Below are 23,516 nucleotides of genomic sequence, written 5' to 3' on the forward strand. Positions count from 1 at the left end.
GTGCTATCTTAACAATGCTTGTCAAGTCTCAAACAAACCTGCACAGTATTTTTAAAATATTTCAGCAGAGGATTCAACTGGAGTATAAATGAAGATTCGACGATAATTTGTTTTGGGTGAATATGGTTTTCTGGGGAGTTGCAATGCTGGGCATTATTGGACATTTCTCGGTGACCCTGACACGTGTTACACACTCGCATTTCCTGCAAATATTAAAATGGTTATGGTTTCGCTGAAAAATCCAATCGACTAAAGAAAACGTTTACATCGCAAAAGAATCCCATCCCTGGGTGGACTCGAACCACCAACCTTTCGGTTAACAGCCGAACGCGCTAACCGATTGCGCCACAGAGACTGGTGTGTTCTTTTCTCGAATCAGAGGTTTTCGGTTAAAACAAAATCTCTTACCGTTTATTTTGGTAATATATGGTAATATTTCTTCTGCACTGTTAACCAATAATTGAATTTCATTTTTCGCAAGCTGTGTGAATTTCATCAAAAACAAGTTTTCCAGAAAGGAAATGAACACATGCATTTAACGAAATCAAGCCCTTTGTGATTGCCCGAAATGGTACGTTCTGTACTACAAGATAGGAAGAAAGACACGGCTGGGATTTGAATCTCGGTTCTTTTGTTTAATAGAGAAGCGCTTTAACCAACTAGGCTACGGTGACAGGACACCCATCACCTTTTACAGCCGCTTGGACACACCGCTCTGAGACATCTGCGTTCAGTAAGCGTTTAACCTGAGCTCAGAGCAAATTGCCTCTTTTACATAGCAGCCCCGACACTGAGAAACGAAGAGAACTGGCTTTTATCTGGCATTTCCATGTCCAATGCGTTTGACATCTCCCAAGGGCGACAGAGTTCTTTTGCCACACTATTTCTTCTTCTTTTTTATTTCTGTACGCTTTGATAAAAAACGAGAAATCATGCAAGGGAAAAATGTCTTTTTTTTCATAGAGAAAACGTGCACCAGGAAATGTTGTGTTGAGAAGAAATGATTTAACATGATACGTGACCTAATTTATCGGAGCAATTGCTCAACCAGCAAGGTCTGGAGAGGTTGGAGAGTCTGGTGGATGTGATAATTATACGGTGTTGTGAAAGAAAACAGTCTTTCTTTGAATTCTCAGTCAATCGGAATTTCAGTGCGAAACATAAACCCCTTGTCTGATTTAAAGAGATTATATTTTAAAACTCATAAAAAATCAGAAAACACGTTTCTCACTTTGAAATTTTAGACGGAGCGGTGCATTACTAGTAGCGACGCTGAGCATCCTATGGGGGAATTCAGGTCATGTGAAATGCCAGCGGTTTAATAAACAACGCGTCTGGTTTCGGATCATAAGATTGTAGGTTCGACTTCTACCTGGCTCGTGTAAATTTTTTTCAAGCTCCTCAGTAATAATGTATATTATGTAATGAACCGCACCTGAAAGCAAACGTTGGGTCTGTTTCCTTTGTTTTCCAGCATGAAATAGCAAATCGTTACAAAAAGCAGCTGCTAATGTCCAATAGGGGTTTTTTTTTTTCAAATTACATTTTCAGGCTTCAGACACTTTTTAATAAAACAAAAGTGTCCGGAAACACATTAACTTTCAGGTTTGCTTGAACCTGTATTAAAAAAAGTTATCTGAAACTTCCGGGATTCCATTATCTGATGTAGCTGTCTCTAAAGTTGGACGTGATGTTAAGCAGATGTGAACTGTGCCTTTTCACTTAAAAAAAACAAAGTTCTTTTTTTCCCCTTCACTCCAATGCTGGAGACTGTAAGCCTGTGTGAGCTCCACACTGCGTGTCCTGTACTGCTCTATTTTGTTTAGATTATCTATGTGGTGTACAGATAGAACTCAACTGCATGGTGTGAATTCCGTGTTCAGGACCAGCAGAACCTGAAAAAGTAACAGCTGACCTCGACATGATTTGAACACACAGCCTCCTGATCTGGCGTCAGACACGCTACCATTGGGCCATGAAGTCACAGGTGTCTGTGCCTTTGAATTCCCCAAAGGAGACAAATGAGCTTCACAAAGAAAAATCTGTGAAGAGCGCAGCTCTTCCGAAGAGAGTCTTTTCTTCCCAGACCACATTTTATTCTTCCTGCGCAGCTCTTGTGTAGGTGTTGTTCTCAATTACAGATCCAGGAACACTGATTGTTTTTTCTATTTTTTTAAATTAAGAACCCCATGGTGCAACGGTAGCACGTCTGACTCTAAATCCCCAAGTTCATTTTCAAAGTATATCGGAGTCAACTGATACTGATCAGGTTCTGCTGCTACTGAACCCGCAGTCTTCACCTTAAAGTTCAATTCCCCAAGCCTTTTGACCTTATATGTCCATCCCTTCTCGTCAAAACTCGTATTTTCACAGGGTACCCTTCAGAAATCGCAGTATAGAATGAAAAAACTCCAGTAGATCTCGGCCGCTGTTGGTGATTTTCCTTTTAAAATAAATGAATCTCTGGAAATTTTACGGAGTGTATCACTTTCACTGAGACCGAGAAGTATTAAGCTGTACATGCGTCTTTGTGGCTCAGTTGCTAACAAAAAGGGTGGTGGTTTGAGCCCCTCCAGGGACGCTATGAGCCTTTTAATGTACACACCCTCCTCACTTCATTTCTCCACGGCCGGTCTTGTATCGCTAACAAATACAGAGCCCGTAGGAGGCAGTAAGCTCGCATATTTTTTTTCTTTTAAAATATACTTTATTCCGAAAAAAACACATCTCAAAAAGAAAACATCTCACACATGTCCATTCTGCCCCACACCGCCTTGGCGAAGGGGCAGCTCCAGCTCCAGAACACGTGCTCCTGAGTCTCCTCGACGAAACACGTGTCCCGGGGGCAATGCGGGTTCCTGGTAAGCGAGTGTCTGTAGAGGACCTCTCTGGTAGCCAGTCTCTTGTGTACGGCCATCCAGTTGAGGTCCTTCAGTTCGTTGTCCAGTTCTTTAGGCTGCGTCCTTTCCCAGACTTGTCTGGGAACTTGCAGCCTTTCGTCGGCGACCAGATGCCCCCTCACCTCTTTGTACAGAGCTCTGTGGTTGGTGCAGAGCTCTGGCCGTCTCGTGGCCTCATACCTCCTGCTCCACTTGACAGCGTGGGTGTAGAACTTTGGTCGCCTCTCTGCCTTGGGCCCAGTGTTTGACCACTGGACCAAGTGCCTCATCGGGATGGAGAGCCACAGCCTGACAAAGTACTGGTACTTGTGGCCGATGGGCTCCCGCAGCACCCGACAGAGGTTGCAGTAAAAGATGCAGTCGAGTTTCAGGGGGAAATGTGGGACATCTCGACCCCCTTCCTCGACCGGCTGACACATCCGGTTTCTCGTGATGTACTCGTACCTGCCGCCCCAGACGAAGTCGAAGATCATCCCTTGCAGCGCTCGTCTGAGTCTAGCCGGCAGCGGGTACACCACCGCCAGGTAAACCAAAGCCGGCAGGACGTCTGCTTTCAACACCATCACTTTCCCTGTGTAGGACAGCGACCGCGTTTTCCACAGACCCAGCTTGGCGTTCACCCTGGAGATCCTCTCGGTCCAGTTGTTGGTCTCGTTGTCCCGGCTCTGGAAGGAAACCCCCAGTATTCTGAGGGGCTCCGTGCAGAGCTCGAGACCCTCCAGCGCCATCGTCCTGTGCTTCCAGGGCCCGAAGAACTTCAGTTTGCTCTTTCGGCGGTAGAGCTTCGACACCGAGGCTCTGGAGTATTGCTCCATGACCTGCAGGGCCCTCCTCAACCCCCTGTCTGACATCAGGAACAGCGTTGTGTCGTCGGCGTACTGGGAGATCTTCAGGGTTTCCCCCGCGCCTCCCGGTATCTCCAGGCCGTCGATGATGGGGTCCCGTTTCACCGCCTCTGCTAAGGGCTCTGTGAAGAGAACATAGAGAAGGGGTGAAAGGGGGCAGCCCTGTCGTACTCTGGATTCCTGGGGAATGAAATCCCCCAGGATTCCGTTCATGTTCACTCTGCTGCCCACGTCAGAGTACAGAATCTGAATCCAGCGGCTGAAACTCTCTCCGAAACCGAAGCGTTCCAGCACCCTGAACAGATAGCTGTGGTTCACTCTGTCGAAGGCTTTCTCCTGGTCCAGGCTGACCACCATCATGGGCACGTTCCGGTCCTCGGCCCAGGCGATGGCGTCTCTGGTCAGCTGGAGGTTCCAGCTGACGGATCGCCCCTCCACACGTCTGGTCGCTGTGGATGATGTGGGGGAGGGTGGTTCTCAGTCTGCCGGTCAGGAGCTTGGACAGGATCTTTACGTCCACGCAGAGCATCGTGATCGGCCTCCAGTTTTTGAGGTCGGCGGCGTCTCCTCCCTTGAAGAGCAGGGAGATGATGCCCTCCCTCATGGTGTCTCCGAGTTTCCCCCGGCGGAAGATCTCCTGCACCACTTCCACCAGATCTGCCGCCAGGGTGTCCCAGAAGCAGGTGTAGAATTCCTTGGGGAGTCCGTCCGGCCCCGGCACCTTGCCATTCTCCATGGACAAGCACGCCGCCTTCAGCTCCTCGGCCGTTATCGGACCCTCCAAGTCCTCCCTCACCTTCTCCGGTACTCGTGCCTTCAGCCCCTCCAGAAAAGCATCGCCTGCCTCCACCTCCGTCTGCTTTTCTGAAAAGAGCTCCGTGTAGAAAGCGGTGGCTGCTTCTACTTTGTCGCTCTCGTCCAGCACTTCCTCTCCATCTCCCCGTCTCAGGCTGTGGATCACCCTCTTTTTCTGGGCTCCCCGGACCTGGTTGAAGAAATAGGAGGAACAGGTTTCATTATTTTCATAATGCTCCCTTTGTGCCTTGACCAGGAAAGCCTTGGCTTTCTCGGTGTGCAGTTTGCGGAGCCTCTCCTTCAGGTCCCGTGCCCGGGCTGAATTGAAGGCTCCTCCCCCGTTAGCCGAGCTGTACTCCTCCTCGAGTTGCCTCTGGAGACGTGCAGCTTCAGTCCTCTCCCTGGCCGCCTTCCGTCTGCAGTACGTCTGCGCCAGGGTTCGGGTCCCGTCCTTCACCGACTCCCACCATTCCACCACGGAGCTGTAGCCGTCTCTCAGATCAACCCAGCTCGCGTAGTCTTTCCGGAACAGTGCCCTGAAGTCGTCTTCCTCCAGTATCTCCCAGTTCAGCTTCCAGTACCCACGACCGAATGCCGGCAGGCTGGTGTTAGCCACCACCGTCAAGCGACCGTGGTCGGAATACCACGCCGGGGACACCGTCGCCGATTCCAGGGAGCAGGTCGTGTGCAGGAAGATGTAGTCCAGGCGGGTGCACACTCCCAGGGAGTTTTTCCAGGTCGTTCCGGCGTCGTTAGGGCGGCACCGTCTGAAGCCGTCTACCAGGGAGAACTGCTTGAGTAGCGACTCCAGCTCTGCCGAGCTAGCGTCGCTCCCCTTCTCCCGGTCGACGTTGAAGTCCCCGCCGAGCACCATCTGTCTGTTGGTGGTGCAGCAGCTGGCCAGGTCAGCAAACACTTCCTTCAGGATAGAGGGTTCTGTTGGAGCATAGACGTTAATTGCTCTCAACTTCTGCCCCCTCCAGTCGATGTCTGCGACCAGGATCTGGCCCTGCACCACCGAGAAGGAGGAAACCAGCGTCATCTCTGGGTTTCCGAGGAGAATTCCCACTCCGGAAGAGTGGACCCCTCCTACGCTCCAGCATGATTCTCCCTTCGTCCATTCCCTGGTGAATGTCAGCTTGTCGCTTTCATCCTTCAGGTGGACCTCCTGTAAGAAACAAACTGAGAAAGACTTTGAGGCCAGATCATGAAAGACTCCCCGTCTTTTCACGGGGTCTCTCAGCCCTCTCACGTTAGTTGTTAGGAAGGTTAGTTTCACAGTCATGGTTAAACTAGTGAAAGTTAAACCTCCTCTCTGTACTTACAGTTGAAACTTGGGAGTCTACATCTGGGCACTGTTTAGCCTAGATGTAACTCCTCTCGTTCGGGTCCTGGGGGGAATATGCTGGGCTCCCTCCAGGTTTCGCTGGGGACTGAAATGTAAACATGCTGGACAGGTCCAGCCCTACCATCAGTCCGGGCTCCAGGCCGGCTTCGAAATAATCCTCGTCGTCCTCGAGGATACTCTCCGCCACCGCTTCGGGAAGGCTCCTTTCTTCCCTTTCTCCGGGAGTTTCGGGGGCCTCAAGTTTCTCCTGGGCCTCGGGGGAAGGGGGCTCCAATTTCTGGGCTGCCTCTTCCTGTTGTTCCTGGGCCTCGGGGGAGGGGGTTCCAACTTCCTGTGATGCCTCTTCCTGTTGTCCCTGGGCCTCGGGGGAGGGGGTTACCTCTTCCTGGGCTGCCTCCTCCTTTTGTCCGTGGGACTCGGGGGAGGGGGGTTCCGTTTCCTGGGGAGCCTCCTCCGGTTGTTCCTGGGCCTCGAGGGAAGAAAGTTCCGTTTCCTCTAGGACGAGGAAACGGTTTTCCCTTACCACTCTTTTTTTCTGTCCTTCCGAAAGTGGGTCCACCCTGGGTCTCTTCTCCCGCTATCGCTTTCCCTTTTTGCTGGGAGTTATCCAGGACCCTTACTCCGGTCGGCCGTCTTGTCCCTCTTCCTGGCGGCCATCTTGTGGCACCGATGCGGCTGGGGGTGTGGCCTCGGCAGTTTCGGTTCTCAGCGGGGGAGGTGCGGGTTCTTTGTTCTCAGCCCTCTCCCTTTGTCTGGAGACCGGTTTCTGCCTGCCGGCTTCCACCACCTGCGCAAACGAAGGTTTGCTTACCTTACATTGGCGAAGGAGGTGTCCCTCGGCGCCGCATCCGTCGCACTTTTTGGCTGCCCGGCAGGTTTTTGCCAGGTGCCCGTCCTCATTGCAGTTGTGACATCTGACGATGTCACATGTGTTTGTCTTGTGGCCGGACTGTCTGCACTTGCTGCAAAAATCCGGCATCTTGGGGTAGTAGAGGTACCCCCTGTCGGCTCCGATGTTGAAGCGAGCCGGGGGGTGCTGGAAACCGTCAACGCCCTCTGGGTCCTCCTTCAGGAGGACTCGGTACTGGCGTTTGCCGTACCAGACGCCTTTGTCCCTGATCTCTGTCGGTTTTCCCACCACGGTTACATACCTCCCTAGGTACGCTGTTACCCGTTCCGCTGGTACGTAGGGATTGTATGTGCAAACCGTGATGGTCCTCTGATTCGTCTTCCTCATCGGCTCCGGCCTGTAATCAGAGAAACCAGGGTGCTTACCTTTCTCCCTGATCAGTCTCGTTGCCTTTTCGTACGATGCATCCGTAGCCATTTAGGCCTCCATGTATCTCTCTGCCTTGTTGTCCTGGAGGCAGTAGAGATCTCCGGCCACCAACTGCAAGATTCCTCGCAGGAAGGTCATAAAGAAGGCCTTTGCAGTCGGCATCGGCTCCGTCTTCTTTGTCCAGTGGAACCGGATCAATGTCCTCTTGTCTGCCATCTTTGAGGGAGAAAAAAAAAAGGAGGGAAAGAGAGAGAGCAAAGGGAGCAGCGAGGGAGCCCTGGCCTTTGTCCTTGTGGGCAAAGCCCAGCTAGGTGCAGGCGCAGGAGGAGAGAGAGAGAGGAGAGCGGAAAGTGCTTCCGGGTCTCAAGGAAGAAAGCAAGCACCGCGGGCAGGCCACGTGTACCTGCTCCCAGCCAAGAGGCCAAGGAGGCAGAGAGAGAGAGAGCGAGAGAGAGAGGGAGCGGATAGCGCTTCCGAGCCTCGAGGTGGAAAGCAAGCACCGCGGGCAGGCCACGTGTACCTGCTCCCAGCCAAGAGGCCAAGGAGGCAGAGAGAGAGAGAGCGAGAGAGAGAGGGAGCGGATAGCGCTTCCGAGCCTCGAGGTGGAAAGCAAGCACCGCGGGCAGGCCACGTGTACCTACTCCCAGCCAAGAGGCCAAGGAGGCAGAGAGAGAGGCAGAGAGAGAGGCAGAGAGAGAGGGAGAGAGAGAGAGCGAGAGAGAGAGGGAGCGGATAGCGCTTCCGAGTCTCGAGGAAGAAAGCAAGCACCGCGGGCAGGCCACGTGTACCCACTTCCAGGCAAGAGGCCAAGGAGGCGGAGCAAGAGAAAGGGGGAGGGGAGAGGAGAGGAGAGAGCAGAGAGAGAGAACGTTGATGCCGGATTCCACCCAGCTCAGCTGCTGCTTGGCCTTAACCCCCTAGGCTCAACCTAGAGCGATACCAGCTCAAGCACTCTTCAGAATCTTCGATCGCCTTCTAGACCTTTGGAAAGACAAGAACTGCGGGCATGCCACTTGAACTTGATCTTAGCCAAAAGGCCGAGAAGGCATAGGTTTCTTTACGGCATTCCTGAACTCTTTGCACTAATGAGCCCGGGCCTTTTTCCCGTCTCGCCGCTACGCATATGGGTCTTTTTCCGCTCTCCTACTCCCCATGGCTAGTCCCTTTGGACGTCCGTGACAGGTGCCCCTTTGGAATAGTTTTCAGAAAATGTGAGAAAAGGAAAGTTATGTACAGTAAGCCCTCACACACAGCTCTCAAACACAGCATTAGAGATTGGAATCTGATTGTAAAAAAAAACTGCCCGTCTCCCTGGCATTTAACGTTGCTGTTGTTTTTATTTTACATATTGTTAGCATTTTAATGAATTGTTAAAAGATTTATACACAAATCGCTAAATACAAAACGAAAAAAACCCAACTGTATGCAATTGACCATTCATATTCCTGAATTTTAAATCCCTGTGTTTATCTGTGTCCAAGTGCCTGGTGCAGCTATTTTGAAAGCATACCTCAAGGAGGACTTTACACGCAGTCTGGGGTATTTAGCTTGTACTGTGTGCCCTGTTTGCCTTTGTAAGCATTTGTTTAAAAAATAAGTTCACAATACGATAAAAACAGAGAAAGCACAAACTTAATAATATAACGATTCAAAATCAAAACCAAATCATATGAAGAAAAATCATATGACCAAATCATAAAGAAAAAGAGTCAATTTCCGCCTGCACTGATATCCCTTCAAATGTTTTAGAAGAACTCTTGACGTTAATAGAGTAGAAGCCTGCATTTCTTCTACTAAACGAGACTATGGGGAGTGAGTATTTTGATGTCAAACTGGGATTTAAATAAAGAGGAACACTACACTACATTGGGCTACGCGTGTGACAAAACGTTTATTTTAGACCTCTCGATAGCTCAGTTGCTAGCTCTTAAAACTGTAGAAAAAACAGCGAGTATGTCTTATGTCCCTGGTCTGAATCCAGTTTGAAGGATGGTGTTTTCTTGTTCCTTAATCAAAAAGTGAAAATTGCGAATTTGTCTTTCACTTTGACGTTCACCCGAAAGCTCAGTATACAAAGAAGTAGAGGCTCCTGTTCTGAATAATTCCGCTCTGAGACACCTGCGTTAGGTTAGCGCTGAGTCGGCTGGCTGAGCATGTTGCCTCCTTTACATTCAATAGGAGCCCCGACACTAAGAGAAACGTACAGAAATGGGTTTTATCGGGAACTTTTCATGTCCAATGCACTTGACATCTCCCACGGGCGACAAAGTTCATTTAGGACACCTTTCTTTCTTTCTTCTTTCAGCAGGAGTACAATAATGGCAACAACATGTTTGGAGTTCGGCATTTCATTTAGTCTGCGGAAACATCGTATCGGAATGAACTACCTGAGATAAAAGAGTAATTGCGGCTTCAGATCGTTTTTACAGAGCATTGCGTTGTTCTGTTCATGCTGACTACACGCTTTAGATATGTCATTTACTGCAAGCGTTGCTTTTCCAGGTTTTTCTGAAATTCCTCGCATTTGAGCCAGCACTAAAATATTTCATTCCCGTCGCTGAATACATCGTGGAAACGGTATTTGCAACGGAATGCTGTCACACATGAAACCTTTTTGTTATTCGGTTCTGAAGTTTGAAAATGAAAATAAAACGGGGGTCACCTCATAGGCTTGAAAGAAGTCCAAGCAGCATAAAAACCCATGAATTCTCACAAATTGCATTGTGCTGCAACTTTCTTCTGCTGCTGTTATAAATCAGCCTTAAACATTTGAATGCATACCTTACTGCTGCTAATCACATTCACATGTTTATGAAGCTTTTTTCTGTCCGTTATGTTTTTGCTAAGCAGTTTCTCCGTTTTCCTCGTACTGTGATTGTCAGCGAGCACAACAAGACTGAAACAGTGTAAAAGCAGGCAAAAAAGACAGGGTAAAACGCCTGACTGTCGGGAGTGGGATTTGAACCCCTGCCTCTATTTGGAGAGTGAAACACAAAGCTTAAAAGACACGAAGCTGTGAATTTGCTGTTTTAAACTGCTCGACTATCCTGAAAAAATGTGTGCTGATGGCACCAGTCGCATCCAATTTTCTGTAACTTTAGGATGATTGATACGACTGGACAAACACAATTTGTGGCGTTTAGCATGACATGGAAAACGGTACCAGAGCATTCGGGTCCGGACTACCAGACTCAGAAACAGTTTTTACCCCGCACTATCAAACTATTAAACTCCCAGCCTCTCTCACTCTCTCCTCACTTCTCACCTATGATCTGAACCTCACGGTGCCTTCTTTCTTACCAAAAACCCAAACACACATTGAAAATCTACCTCTACCATACATGTCAAAAGCTCACTCCCCATCATTTCTATCCCTTTATTTCATTCTTTTGATGCATGTTTTTGCACATAACCTGTTACCTTTTTGTTGTTTTGCACGCTGCCTGTTGTTTTTTGCACATCGGCTGTTGTCTCTGTCTTTCTTTTGTTATACAATTGTATTGTTGTTGTGTTTTCTTCTTTGTACTACTTATGTCCGAGAGCTTGCTAAATAGCATTTCGTTATACCATATACCTGTGTATGAGTATAATGAAAATAAACTTGAACTTGAACTTTAAACTTGAACTTGAACTTGACATAGTCTTGCAGGCAGTATATTATTTTATCGTTTACTCGTTTAAAAAAACACGGTCTTCTCGTTTCTAAGTCAGATTTTTAGTGCTTTCGAACGTTCCTTCCAACCTGGACTGACAGCTCACCTGATCTGTTTGTGATCAGACCATGGAGTCGGGGGCTGTACAAAGCGCACGTTCCTTCCCAATGCTGAGGCGATCATTCAGAAGATGGGTGTGAAGAGAAACAAGCTTTGTCGACTAAAAAACAAGGCAGGATATGCAAGAATACTAATCACTGGCGAAAGTTATGTTCTCTTACTATTGAGATCCCTACATTGCGAGTTTTTTTAAGACTTTGAAACTAAAGAAAAGCGGTGACAAATGAAACAGGCACGGGTGGGGTTTGAACCCACGCTCTTTGGTTTACGAGACCGACGCCTTACCACTTGGCCACCGCGCCTTCGAGTAAGCATGGGAATAAGGTTGTTCAAATTATTTTTTTCTGAATCTGGTTTACATCGCCAAATGTAAACCGGAGGCAGCAACAACAATAAAAAGGATACTTGTCCTTAAACTTGGACGTGATGTTCTGCAGACATGTGCACAATGTCCTGTTTTCTTGCAGTGTAGACATTTTGCTGTTCACGATCCGCATTCATCTGCTTTGTGCGTTGTTAGTCCGCACCTGTAACATGTAATGTCAGCCGTCCCCTGTTCTTCTATTTCTCTAGCATGACTGTGTCCTGCTGCTCGGCTTTTGTTTGTAAAGTTTGAGCGAGTGCCCCGTTCAGTGTCACTTTGTCACTGTGGTCAGAAAGCATTCTTGATTCTGCTTGAGCTGCTTCATGAATTCTAGCGACTGTAAGAGCTCTTTTTAAAGTCAGCCCTTCCTCCTGCAGCAATTTATAGTCTCTTATGTGCACATTTTTCCACAAGTTGATCTCTTAACATGTCAGTTTCCAATACTCCAAAGTCACAAATTTAGCCAGTTCTCTTAGCGCAGTCACAAAAGCATCAACAGATTCGTCCTGAGACTAAGTTCTCTGCCTAAATTTATGCCGTTCCAAAACCACATTTCTCCGCGGTGTAAAGGAAGCGTCTAAGGCAGCTACAGTCTTTTTCTCCAGGGAGGTTGGCAAAAATCCGCTGCACGGAAGCCCCGATACAGTGCAGTAATGTAGCACGTCTCACGGCATCCTCAGCTTCTGTAGATCCACCGGCTATTTAAAAAAAATCTGTACGACTCCATCCATATCTTGTATTCCGTATACAAATCCGGAGCTCCGAGGTTCAGTAGAAGCGGTGGAAAAAGCCGGGCATAAGCAAAGCTTCTCGGCGCGGCGGCCATATCTTCCAATGCGCAAGCTAAACGAAAAGTCCGAAAATTCAGACGTTCGTTTCTACCAGCAAGAGAACTAAAATCTGCAGTGTTCTGCTCGCTTTGAGTCCGTCAAGCACTCATCTCTCGTCGCCATAAATGTTGTGTATCTTAATAAAGAGATGTTTTTATATTATTTTAACTATTTTGTTAACTACACAGATCACGCCCTTACACCATATATTCCCGCCTTCTACTCTCTCGTTCTGTTGTCTCGCGATGTCTACTCACTATACTACATTTAGCATGACTTCTTGTTGCAGTTGAGCTCAAAGCTGGAGATGATCTCCATATTTTACCGCAGTAACTAGTCCGAAACGTAGTACACAGTACACACTTTTTAAGTGAACTCAGGTTGTTAAAAAATTAAACCAGTGCCCTGTCACAGAAACGTACCCCAGTCTCCCGCGCAACAAGCGGGGGTACTCAGCACTATACTAACGAGGAGCGCTTGTCTGCAGCTGAGCATCAGCTCGGTTTACTGTCAGCAGTCATTTCCTCATTTCCAAATACTTTTTCACCTGCTCTCAGCTTTTAAAGACGGTCATAAACGCTCAAGAAGTAATTCATGTCAGTTGGAAGTCTGTTTCTGTTGTCTCAGCTCTTGATAAAGAAAAGCCGTGCGTGGGAGACTCCCTCTCTGAAGAAGTTTGCCGTCACCCTGCGAGGGAGAAGAGCCATCAATCACCGAGGCAACCACTGAGACAGTTAACATTAAACACGTGAAATGCGAGATGTTGTGATTTTTTTTCCAGCTTAAGGCTTCTATCGTTTCTACTCTAACGAGAAAGACCTCTTTATTAGAAGTGAGATTTTAACAAACGTCTCCAGGGTTAACTGCGACCTGAACGCAACGCCTTAGACCACCAGCCATCTTGCCTGTGGTACTTAGAGCAGCGCTCATTAAAAATGATCAGAAACCGAAAGCGCTTCTTATGCGGATCAGTATATTCCGATACCACTGGTTCTGCAGAAGAAATAAGAAAAGCCGAACTCAAAGCAGTGTGTTGCCATTACGGGTATTCTGTCTGCAGCTGCTTTAAGATCTACTCACACCGTGTTGCCATTAAGGCTACCTAGTTAAAAAAAAAACTTATCGTCATCTTTTTGAACGTGATTATTAGACACCCGTTAAATCTCCACCGAGGTTTCTTGAGAGATCGTTCAGCGAGCGAGTATTAAAACACTACGTCGCTTCCAACCTCTGCTGTCACTGTAAACTCGGACGTGATGTTCTGCAGATGTGCAGTGTGCCTTTCCTCTTGTCGTATTCAAGAGTACTCACTGTGTGAGTTCCTCACTGCGTGTTCTGTGCTCTACTGTGATTTAATTTAGATGATTACGTGGAGTAGAGTGACAAGATCTACTTGAACATTTTCGGTTTGTGAAATGAAACACTAAATACACTACTGTAAATACAAGTAATGGACATTTAAAATAACCACAGTAAAGCTAGAAGAGTGAAAGATAAAAGACTATTCAGAATGACATTCACAATAGAATTAAAAACGGCACAGCCGCCCGAACAGGGACTTGAACCCTGGGCCCTCAGATTAGAAGTCTGATGCTCTACTGACTGAGCTATCCGGGCTCTGAAAAGACGCCGACACTGTCGGGATCCTCGGAAGTCACGTGTCTCTTGTGCCGAAGAGCAGTCATACCTGACCCGTCTGGAATGACCACTGACAGACTTTATCATGAAGCGACGGCACCACTCCCAGTAGAATGAGTGAGAAATACAGCATGACATGGGTAGTTAAGGGGCTCCCACAATCCATCTTTCCTCACATTACTGATTTTTTTCAATAGCATTTTGACCTTTTTTCACATTCAGATTTTTTTCACATTTAATAAAATCTTTTAATCAACAACATTAAAAAGAAAACAAATGGAACATTTTTTGGAACAATAATTAAAAAAAAAACTTTCAATGCCTTGGTTGTATACGTTTATAAAGGGAGTTGCAACATTGCTGAAATGTAAAGAGCATTTCTGTAGAGAAAACAGCATTTTTTCTGCCTTGATGTTAAGCTTAGGGAGCCTGTCTTTTGGAAATTCTATTTTATAACACCTTGCACAGCCTCCCGGCAGACTAACAAATATTTTTTTGGAGAAATTGGCTCACACACCGGAAGACACTAACGTTTATTTACGTTAGAGTATGTAAAACTCAGGCTTTAACAGATGTTCATGATGTTTCACACGGGGTGTTACCTGTTGTAGTGTTTCAAAAGATGTGTTAGCGGACCACAAATTATCTTGAAAAGATTTGGGTTTGTACTGGCTGGGATTCAAACCCGACTCAATTATTTGGAAGGCGCCTGTACCACCAACGCACTTCCGAGAAGCACCTGCAAATTATCACAATCCTCTCTCTCACCTACAAAGTTATGGAGACACAACTAATGAAAACTAATTTTATTCACTCAAGGCTCCACTTTTGTTGTGATGTCATTTTAATTAATATTAGCTTTGATAAGGTGTCGTTTTTGCCTCTTAAAGTTAAAGTCTGCTCCTTTCTTCCTGGTATAGAAATAACATGTTCCATCTTTGTTTAAAAACACCACTAAAAGTAAATTATTCAGCTCTAACGCCTGTGTGCATTGACAAGACATCTCAAAAGGACTTATCAAATAAGAACACGATCCTTCCCGTTACCATTCCTGTGGCTGGGGCATTGTTTCACCCTTTTATTTTCTTCTACATTACTTGCAGACAGGGCTTTATCACTTGAGTTGTACAGAACAAGTGTGCATCGGTCCATGAAAATCATCCGTAGTGCTGTTTTTCTATGCATAGTTTAATCAAGAGCACTTAAAAGATGCAAAAAGCTTTCAAATAAAACAGAATTGAAAGACAGTCGAGTAAGGAGGTAGAAAAAAAGCACTTCTGGGAATTAACCACCGTCGCACGTGTGACTGGATACAAAAATAATAGATTAATTTGTTCCCAGTCTCTTGAAGCTTTAATGCGATTATTTTTCCTTCCTTATTTCTTCATTCCCATGAATTTACTCTGTAGTAGAGGAAACGCGAAAGTGGGAAACTGCAGGCATTCTTCGTGAGTGGTGGATTGTGATCAGTGAGCATCTGGACAAGTCTGTTCCATTACCTTTTCCATCGGGGATGTAGCTCAGTGGTAGAGCGCATGCTTCGCATGTACAGATGCAGCCATTCAAAATGCGCGGGGGATACTGCATTATTTTGCGGTACGCTGTACGCAGTCTACCGCAAGCTACTGGTAAATACCACGAGTTACCGTAAATTCTCCTATAATATGACAAGCAAAATAATAGTATCCGGAATTTCGGCAAGGTGGAGCTAATAAAGCTCAACCTCTCATGTTTGAGCTGTGGCCATTAAAGTCTTTAAAGAAGATATTACTAATAGTATTAATAATGAATGACCTTGGACAAGCTGTAAGTGTAAACTCAAAGTATTGCCCTGGTCAACGTTCTTTTTTTCATTGACCGTCTTGTTAAAAGTAACACCACAGCATTTCGCAATCACGCATTTGTTTCCAATCATGCAAAGTACAGTAATTTTTGAGAATCTCCGATTCACCATGCCTTTCACATGCTCATAAAAGAGATTGATTTAGGAACGTAAACATATTACAGTATGAAAACTGTACTGTATACAGTATGTATATGTATATTTAATGTCTTAACTGTGGCCGTTTAAGTATTGAATATTCATATCTAATTTTACCACTGAAGGGAAATCTTAGTAGCTGAGCATAAAAAGAATAGGAGCATACTGCAACGCGTGTGAAGGCCATAAACGATATTAATTTTGGAACATAAACATACAGTACATGGCTGGTCTCGGTACTTTAAAGAAAACATTCACGAAACATGGTTTCATTATGACCAGAATCGGTCTTGAGATATTTTTAACTTGATTTACAGTATTTGAGAGGTATGTCTTAACACCGATACTACAGTGCGTAAATACTGCTCACGTATATGTTTCTAGGTTTATATTATGTATTTCATACGGTCAAATTACTTTTGAGCAACTAATAAGAAGCGCAAAACGGTATGCATTTTAGTTTCATTTTGTGCTGGGACTCTGCTTTTAACAATGTCACCGTGCATTGATTAGAGATATCAAGTACATACAAGTCATTTTTTAAATGTTGTAGTTCGTCTTGTAAAAATGTTACGAGTACATCATCTATCAACAATTACACAGGTTCTGTTTCCATATTGCGGATTTTGCGGATTTTAGATTTCACGTTGTGAATATATGATTTGGGCAAACAGAGCCGCAAAGAAGTACATTATGGGTTGTTGGTTTTTTTTTTGCAGTTTTATCTAGAACAAGCGATGCTTAAACCTTTGTCTGATTCTTGTGAAACTATCCACACGACAGTTACAGTACCTAGGAGTTGACTTCAGTGATGTCACTGATGGGATGTTTCTAAAAATCCATCCTCTGTAAAGCGTCTTCTCTAGTTGTCCTGCATATGTATTCGCTAATGAAGCTGTGTGTTCTGAGCCTGGATCTCTACATTTCTGTATGAACCAGCTTAGAGGGCTAAAGACAGCTTGTGTTTAAATTGAGTGTAAGGCAATTTATGCTTCTGAAGTCATGGTCAGCATTTATTATTGTACTGTGCTGTAAACTTGTTTTGTGCCGAGTCACATTATTTTATAGTGTTTTTATAGCGTTATTAAATCCGGTGGTGCTGTGTGTTAGTTTCCTGACTCCCATGTCACATGGTCTGTGATTGAATCCCTTGGAACTATGACTTTATTTTTTAACAAACATTTCTTTGAAAAAATGAAACATTTACCTTGGTCAGAGATTAAGGTCGCTGCCTTTCATCTAAAACCCTACTTGAATCCTTCTAAACTAAAAATCAGTGTTAGTGAGTTAAATAAAGAGGTATCCAGGTAACAGTGAAACGGGCAGACAGTCTGGGGAGATCGCCCGTTTTCCATGTAAATAGTTCCCTGGTTCTGCACCCCTTGGTGTTTCTCTTGCTCTCTCTCGGGTCACCTGATCATTAGCTCGAAAGATTTGAGTGCTTTGTGTATATTCTAATGGTAGTGGGGGCAGGGTGTGTGGGAACAGGTTTGGTTGAAATTGCATTGGAGATCTATGTTCTTCACACCTGAAACATTTTCTCTGAAAGCATTTTCTTCGCAGTTTAGCCGATCTTGTTACAGCATGTTACAGTTTACTATTATTAACCATATTAATTTTAAGTGCTTAATGCCATTTTTTGACCAGGCACGAATATTCTTAAGTCCATATCTTTGCAAGGGAATCAGTGCGAATTGCAATACTAATTAAATGACCGCAGGCACTTTCCACCCCCTCTGCCAGCAGGAACATTCCTATTCTTAGCTCAGCAGCTCATTACAAACCGGGTTTTTTTACACAGCAATACAGCTTTGCGTTGTGAATCTGTTTTTCCAAAGAAAGTGGAATACAGTGATACTACCTGCTATACAGATACATATGTTTAGATATTTAGACCCTTAAATTAATATCATTATTAATAATAATGATTATAATGATAATAATGATAATCGGCCAGTGAAAGCTCTCTTGTCCTTCACATCAATGCCTGAAACATTTTTTTCATAATGTCGACATACACAGTCGTGTAACTGACAGTTTGAGGTAGCCTATCGTGTAAATTTCGCTTTGTTGCTGATAGGTTAAGATTTCGAAACTCTGCCCCAAAGTCATGTGACTGATTTTTCGCCCTGTTTCGTTGGTCAAACGCAATGATCACAAGCACCACCATGGTAACTGGGATGTATAGTTTTTAATTCCGTTTGAATTATAACTGTACGTACTGTCTTCATATTTGGCCAGGGCTTTAAAGAGAAGGCGCGCCAAAAAATTTTGGTGCCGTCGTCTCCGCTTTAAAGGTACCCCCTTGCTGGAAGAATTTGACCTCGGAACGTTTGCCCAGCGTAGTTATAGTGGACATAAAAACAAGAGTTTGCTGGCATTATATAATTATGCGAATTACACAAATATAATTATATCTTATTAATTTCTTGAGATACGCGATTCTTTTAATACAGTCTTTGCTGTGCTCTAGAGGATCCTTGTGATAGTCGAGCTCTAGTTGAATGATAAGTGTCGCAGTTTAAATAAATTTTGTAGTTGGCAATTATGAAACACTCTGTTAAAAGCAAGGGAGTTTTTATGTCCGTTGCAGTTCTTTTGAAACTGAACTTGTTTGAATTGACTGAGCTCCGTGCTGTACCACACAATGTCTGTTTTTTTTGTGCTGTCCTACTGTACTTCCTACTTTGAAAATACCTGTGAAACCGGTTTAATTCATCACAGCCAGCCCTCCCACAGAGATGGGGGTTGTACTTGTTAATGTCTTAGCACAAAGCAGAAACTTCTTGGAAAGATTACAGATTTTAATCGTCTTTTTTCTGAACCAGGGAAAATCTGATCATGTTTCTCTATAACAATAATAAAAAACTTTATTTTACATATCACCTTTAAAAGTGGCATCTCAAAATAATACAGTAGATGTAAACCACAGATTACAAAGTAAATACCCAGACAAAAGCAAACACGTTTTTAATAAGATGCTTTTATTTGTTCATAATCCGACGATCTCAGGAAGACTAATGGGGGTCTGGCTTTTTTTCTGGAAAACCATAACTCTGGTCTTGTCCAGATTGACTGTCAGCGCCCAGGTCTGACAGTGCTGCTCCAGCCTCTGTTCTGTGGGCGACAGCAGGACCAGTTCCTCTGCAAAGAGGAGGAACTCGATTTCTGTAATTAATGCCGATCAGTAAATCAGGGGACGACAAAACAGTTATTGCGCCCGGCTCCTCAATGGGCGCAATAACAGTCCGGGTGTGGCAATGTTTTTTTATTATTGTTATAGAGAAACATGATCAGATTTTCCCCGGTTCAGAAAAAAAGATCTGAAGTACTGTACTGTATACTAGTTTGTCACTCTTCTCATCCCCTCTTTGCTAAATGGCTTTTGAATCGAGTCACATGAAGACAGAGGTGAAACAGCCCTGTCGCAGTACACAAATATAATTATATCTTATTAATTTCTTGAGATACGTGATTCTTTTGATACAGTCTTTGCTGTGCTCTAGAGGATCCTTGTGATATTTCGAGCTCTTGGTGAATGATAAGTGTCGCAGTTTAAATCATTTTCGTAATTAGAAATTATGGAACGCTCTGTTAAAAGCAAGGGAGTTTTTATGTCCGCTGCAGTTTTTTTGCAACATGAATATAATTATATCGTTATTAATTTCTTGAGATACGCGATTCCATATTATATTCCCTTTTAATCAAATTCTAAAAGTATGCTTGTTGTCTCCGGTATCACGTTAGTTTAAGTCTTCGATGCTTAAAATGTTTAGGGAGAAATGGAATACTGGTGTGTATGTCTTCTTTAAAGTACCGAGACCAGCCATATACTGTATGTTTAAGTTCCAAAATTAATATCGTTTATGGACTTCACACGCGTTGCAATATGCTCCTATTCTTTTTATGCTCAGGCACTAAGATTTCCCTTCAGAGGTAAAATTCCATATAAATATTAAATACTACAATGGACACAGTAAAGACGTTTACTGTAAATCTTTCTACGACAGACCAACGGACCACGAGTGCCCCTGTCAGTCAACCAATCACATACCGCGGTACCCCGCGTCATCTTGTGTCACGATGCGCGACGCCGTAGCCAATTACCTCCAGTACGTGTCTGTACCGCGCACTTTGAATGGCTGCATCTGTAGATGAATATTTTTGGCACAGCTGTTACAACAAACAGGCAAATAAACTTTTTTTATTATTCCATTCGAGCTGTAGTTTTGAAAATGTTTTTTTCCATTCATTAAATAATACAAAACACAAACCCACCATAAACGTCTGACCATTGTTATTCCTGAATTATAAGCTCGTACCCACGTACTGCGAAATTCGTGCAAGAGTCACAGCTGGTAGGCAGTTCAACGAATATGATGCTTTTCAGGGGCCGAGTATTAGACACGTGTTATCGTGCGGAGCTTAGTCTTCCTCTAACGCAGTCTTTGCCTCGGACCACCCCTCTTGGCACATTAGCCCTTTAATTTTCGATTTTCTGTATAGAACACCGAATATCTTGAGGAAGTCTGTCAAGCAATGACTGCTGGATAATTGAGGTGAAAACATTGGTTCAAAATCAACATCCTCTGCTATTGCCGTTGATTCTTTGAGAGTTTCTTCAAGTTCTTCATTTGACCTTCAATATTGAGGGATATTGAGCATAATACCGTACTATTTGTAGCTTTCTTTTGATCGCCCGTTTTATTAAAATGCCAGCCTCTTTTACAATTATTTAGATGTTTGGCAAGGTGTAATAGCCCCCCTCGCATCCTCAGCTAAAATATTTCAAAAGTACAACAAAATTACATTATATTGAACAGCATTTATGTTAACATTTATATTCAAATTAAAGTAAATATACGAAAATATTAAAATACAACTTCGGCGATCTGTCGTTTTTGCTTGTCAAGTTCTCAAACAATTTTGCGTTGTATTTTAAATTACTTTAGCTGAAGATGCAACGGGAGCATAAGTGAATTCTCCCGCCACCCACTGGAACATATAATTCCATGGGTGAATACTAACTTTCTCGCAAGTTGCCAATATCGGAAATTATTGGAAATTCCCGGTAATGTTGACTCTGGTACTCAATTGTTTACTACTACAAATATCAAAATAGTTCAGGTTTTGCGGAACAATTAAATTTTTGCGGTGATGATGTTTACTATAGGAAGAAGTGCGTCCCTGGGTGGGATCAAAAAACCCACCTTGGGGTTAATAGCTAAACACGCTAACCGATTGCACCACAGAAATGCTTACACCTTGATTTTTTTCATTTACATACTTTTGGTGAACAAAAAAATTCACTCGCATTTCATCTTTCGCAAGCTATATGATTTAAAAAAAAACAAGTTGTTCTTCAAAGGAAATGAATAAACGCATTAAACCAAATCAAGACCTCTTTGAGTGTCCCAAATTACATGTTCTGTAAAACAAGACAGGAAAAAAAGGTACCGCTGGAATTCGGATCCAGGATCTCCTCTTTATGAAATAGGTGTTTTAACCAGCTTTACCACAGCACCGGCAGAACACTATTCTTATACAGGTGGGTACCCACCCTCAAACCTTTGTTCTCCCGCTACTTTACCTTTGAATACTGCCCTGTCTCTCTCACACCTGAAGAAGGCTCCACGGCCGAAACGTTGTGTTCTCTTTCTTCTTTTTTTCAGCATGGAATAAACCTATTACCTATTCTTATACAGCCGCTTGGACACACCGCTCTGAGACATCTGAGGTCGATGTGCTGAGCCTGGTCGCCGAGCAAAATCATGCCCGGGGGGGGCAGCTTTCATGATGTGGTTGCCGAGTGGTTAAGGTGATGGACTGCTAATCCGTTGTGCTTTGTACGCGTGGGTTCGAATCCCATCCTTGTCGGTTTATGTCTTCGACTTGTGATCTGTTTCTAAGTTGTACTTGCTTTCTTTAGCTACTGTAGTAGAGCAGTAATATTTCTAGCATTGGCTGAACATGGCTTACAGCTGTTAGGAATCCCTGGTGGGAAGATACACGGATCCTGTGCAGACGCAGGCACGGGTGATAGATGAGGCAGGCGAACAAACCAAAACGAGAGGCAAGGTCGTAGTCAAAAGGCGAAAGGCAAGTCGTAATCCAGGAAGTTCTCCGGTAGCAGGCAGTCCGAGGCGAGAGGCGAGGTGCAAAGTCGAAAAGGCAGAAGGGGAATCCAAAATCCAGAATAAACGAGGTACGGGGAAAAACGCCAGGTAGAGCTCTCAAGGAGTAGACTCAATACCGAGCAGAGGGAAGCAGGTGAAGATGGTTTAAATAGCAGTGCGCACCGCACAGTGAGTGTGCGCAGGTGGTTTAACTCATACGGCGGTGTTTGTTAATAATCACCCGCTGCTGGGGCTGATTAGCTCGCTTACGCTTTGGTCTTGACTGCCTGGTGGTCGTGATAACAGCAGTAGCTGACAGATATAGTCTCTTAATATTTAGGTTAAATTTATGCTTTGTACTGCTTTCACCTGATATTAATAGTAGTCCTGATGAACGATTTAGGGACATGGCGCATCTTGAAAATGTTCTTGTTAATTTCAGTTTGGAAAAAATGCACTCACCAGAACCAGAAACTGGTCGTATCTGCAAAATGCACAATGCAATAGCATGTCCTGTCTTGCTATGAGTCCTTATCTGTTACAGGAGGCGTTGTAGGACTTTTTAAGCTCAGAAAAAGCTATCAATTCATCTTACATTTCTACTCCATCAATATTAGCAATGTTATCTTTACTAAGCTCTAAATAAATGCAAATTTTAAAATACATTTTAAAATAAATGCTATTCCATATATTGTAACTTTTTGGTATTTAGAATTTTTATCTGAGGATGCAAGGGAAAGTATTATACAAATGTGAAAGAGGGTTGTATTTTAATACAATTTTCCATCAAAAGAAAACCAAAATCCGTATGATATTACCGTCAATATCCCTCGATACATTATTTTAAACCAGACATAATGAAAGACGTAGTAACTAGACACACCTACAAAACACATGAATAGTAGCGGCTCTGAACTCAATGTGGTGCTGGATGGGAATGCAATACAAACACCAATGGCACAATGGATAATGTGTCTGATTACGGATCAGAAGACTGTAGGTTTGTACTCCTTCCTGGTTCGTGAAAAAGCTTTTAAACCACACTACTCAACACTGACATCGTAGGGTGTGCGGTCCTACACAACCTTACTATCGACTGGATGAGTCTTCTGTTCAATCTCCGATTCTTTCCGCACATTCCTGCTATTTCACCACCGTTATTGTAGGACAACAGCCACAGACACGAGAAGATACACTATTCCGAACAAATGTCTTAAAAAATCACGTTGACAATACGTTTTTTGTTTCTTTAAGGTAACCTAACTTGCCTGTAAAGTTCACATTATTTTCTGTAGCCGCAAATCCCCAATATTTCTGCTGTCTCCTGAGAAACACAAGCATGGAGTCAAATCATATTAAATAACACAACACATCTATTAATTTAATACCCAGATGTGACAGAACACATGTAAGACTTACACACAGCCTTTATTTTGCGATAGTGAATTTGCAGGTATCCTGGGGAGGGAAGAGAACTGATATTAAGGAAATACATATTTAAAGGGGATATATGTCTTAAATGTGTTTTGTCACATCTGGGTGTTAACTGAATATTTTTTTAGCATTATTTGTTGTGTTTTGACTCTATACTTGTGTTTCTCAGGAGACAGCAGAAATATTGATGTTTACATTTATATTCACATTCCC

The 23,516-nt window shown here is 44.1% G+C and overlaps 3 non-coding genes across 3 annotated transcripts; all 3 read right to left on the bottom strand.

Annotated features, from left to right (window-relative positions):
• Nucleotides 1-281: 281 nt before the first annotated feature.
• Nucleotides 282-355, bottom strand: trnan-guu (transfer RNA asparagine (anticodon GUU)). The gene has a single exon. It is a non-coding gene; the product is annotated as a tRNA-Asn (tRNA).
• A 10,815-nt stretch (nt 356-11,170) lies between these two features.
• On the bottom strand, nt 11,171-11,242 carry trnat-cgu (transfer RNA threonine (anticodon CGU)). The gene has a single exon. It is a non-coding gene; the product is annotated as a tRNA-Thr (tRNA).
• A 2,436-nt stretch (nt 11,243-13,678) lies between these two features.
• trnar-ucu (transfer RNA arginine (anticodon UCU)) lies at nt 13,679-13,751 on the bottom strand. Its single transcript has one exon. It is a non-coding gene; the product is annotated as a tRNA-Arg (tRNA).
• Nucleotides 13,752-23,516: the final 9,765 nt, after the last annotated feature.

Source organism: Lepisosteus oculatus, chromosome 14 (assembly GCF_040954835.1).
Source record: "Lepisosteus oculatus isolate fLepOcu1 chromosome 14, fLepOcu1.hap2, whole genome shotgun sequence".
Lineage (NCBI taxonomy): Eukaryota > Metazoa > Chordata > Actinopteri > Semionotiformes > Lepisosteidae > Lepisosteus > Lepisosteus oculatus.